Here is a 2,591-nt window from a genome sequence, read left to right as displayed (position 1 = left end):
GTGTTGTGTAGTGTAGTGTTTGTTCTGATGACAATGAGGTTTAGAAGCTTGCATGCTCGGGCCTAGCCTGCTTTCTGTGAATGAAGTGAAGTTTACCCTCGAATCCAACACCTCCCCAGACTGACCCCCCCCCCCGCCGCGTCATAGCGGCGTGGCCCTGAGCATCTTGGTCATTCTGCCCCGCCCCCCCCTTTTTCTCCCTAATTGTGCTTGGCCAATTACCCCACTCTTCCGAGCCATCCTGGTCACTGCTTCACCCCCTCTGCCGGTCCGGGGAGGGCTGAGGACTACCACATGCCTCCTCCCATACATGTGGAGTCGCCAGCCGCTTCTTTTCACCTGACAGCGAGGAGTTTCACCAGGGAGACGGAGCGCGTGGGAGGATCACGCTACCCCCCCCTCCCCCCGGAACAGGCGCCCCGACCGACCAGAGAAGGAGCTAGTGCAGCGACCAGGACACACACCCACATCCGGCTTCCCACCCACAGACACCGCCAGTTGTGTCTGTAGGGACGCCCGACCAAGCCGGAGGTAACACGGGGATTCGAACCGGCGATCCCCGTGTAGACCGCTACGCTACCCGGACGCCCGGTTAGTCTGGCTTTAGCTGGTTGATTGCAATCATGTCCTACCGAGCCCCGTGATTGGGAAGTCTTTAAAACAGCCTGCATTAAATGTAAAAGCCAGCCCTCTGTGGGATCACTCACTTTGATGCTGTTTAAAAAAAAATCCACAAAATAAAGTTTGGTTTGAAAACCACACAGAGACACACACACTCACACTCTCACACAGACACACAGGCACACACACACACACACACACACACACACACACATTTATACTGTACAATATGCAAACTCACACAATTTGCGGAACCCTGGTGCATTCTTTGTCTCTCTCTCTCTCCTCTCTGGCACACGCGCGCGCACGCACGCGCTCTCTCTCTCACACACGCACAATCATTAATCAGGGCAGACTCAGGAAACTGCTCCAGTGAGCTGGCTGGAGGCCTGGGGAGGGGTTGGGGGGGGGGAGGGGGGGATCAAAGCTGAGACGAGAGGAGCAGACTCGCTGAAGAGAAACAGCAGAGAAAGAAGAAAGGAGGGAGAAAAGAAAGTTCTCAGAGGGAAGGAAAAAAGGAAAGAGGGGAAAGTTGCTTTCCTCCGGTTCTCAGAACGCCGGACCAGGCGGAGGATCCGAAACCCTCGTTTCTATCGACCGGGACCGGGTGCGCGCGCGTGCGCGCGTACGTGCCTCTCGGCTGTGACGTCATATGTTCACGTATGTTCTGTACGCGCTGCCGTCGCGGCATCTTGGACAGAATCCGAACCACGTTCACAAGTCATTTAACAGCAAAGAGCAGAAGAAGAAAACTGGCTTCTTTCGTTTTCTCCGGCGCATGACTTCCATCAGCCTCTAGCTGCTCGTGCGCATAGACGCATGCAAATGCACACGCGCGCATAAATACACTCGCTCGTACAGTGGTGTTACCACACACGCACACACACACACACACACACACACACACACACACTCCTCTGTTCCCCAAAAGCTCCGCAGGGAGGGTCGACAGTCCTTAAGAAAATATTCCCCACAGCACTAATTAGAAAAACGATGGTGCTCGTTAATAGTTAGCCCCCCCACGTGCACAAAGTCGCCGTCCAAGGCAGCCCCCCCAACACACACACACACACACACACACACACACAAACCATTACTCCCACTCCCCTCCTGCGGAAAAACACAAAAACAAAACAGAAAAGAGGAGAATGTCTGGCAGAGGGAGAGGAGAGCGCTTCGCTGGCAGACCTGGGTCAGGGCCCTATTTACCTACCGCAGCCCTGCTCCTTCTCCCTCACGGCACCGAGCACCTCCCCCTAGCGCCGTAACCCGAGACGCGCGCTCCCGCGCACAGTAACGCACAGACAAAGACGCACACAAACACACACACACATACATACATACAGTAACACATGGACAAAGATACACACATAAGACAGTTATGTAGCTGTCTTAGTGGTTACCAGAGTCGACAATGAAACACACACACACACAGACACACCCAGAGCCCAGAAGCGGCACATGGTCTTGGTTAAGAGGTTCTGGGCTCCAAATGAAATCCAATCTCTCATGGAGCTATTCCTCTTATTTCCAAAACTTTGCCGAAAGACGTGACGAGTTCCTCCTCCTCCAGAGGAGAAACAGCTCCTCTCTCTCTCTCTCCCTCTCTTTTTCCCTCCCTCCCTCTCTCTCCCTCTCCCTCTTCCTGATTAAGTTGCATAGTAAGAGAGGGAGTGGAGAACAGCCGGAGGATTTTTGTGGCTTTCGGAGCCTTTATTATCCATCACTGGAACCGGCGAGGGAAAACTGAGACACGGGCAGAGGAACAATGCCCACAGACTTTCTCACGCACACACACGCACAGATACGACGAGCAGGAACTGGGTTGGACGTGCACGGCGGCGGCGCGCGCGCACGTCGCGCGCGCACGTCGCGCGCGCACAGCCACGCTGACCTAGGTACATTTCGCTCCTCTCCGTTGGTCGACGCAACTTGCCTAATCTCGGAGCGAACAGAGCGACGGGACAAAA

General features: G+C 54.8%; 1 protein-coding gene across 1 annotated transcript in view; it reads right to left on the bottom strand.

Annotated features, from left to right (window-relative positions):
• boc (BOC cell adhesion associated, oncogene regulated) overlaps positions 1 to 2,591 on the bottom strand; it is a 16,066-nt gene that overhangs the window by 10,353 nt on the left and 3,122 nt on the right.

This window comes from Lampris incognitus, chromosome 19, assembly GCF_029633865.1.
Source record: "Lampris incognitus isolate fLamInc1 chromosome 19, fLamInc1.hap2, whole genome shotgun sequence".
Taxonomy (NCBI): domain Eukaryota; kingdom Metazoa; phylum Chordata; class Actinopteri; order Lampriformes; family Lampridae; genus Lampris; species Lampris incognitus.
The sequence above is the reverse complement of the archived record's forward strand: the minus strand, read 5'-3'. Positions and strand labels throughout refer to the sequence as shown.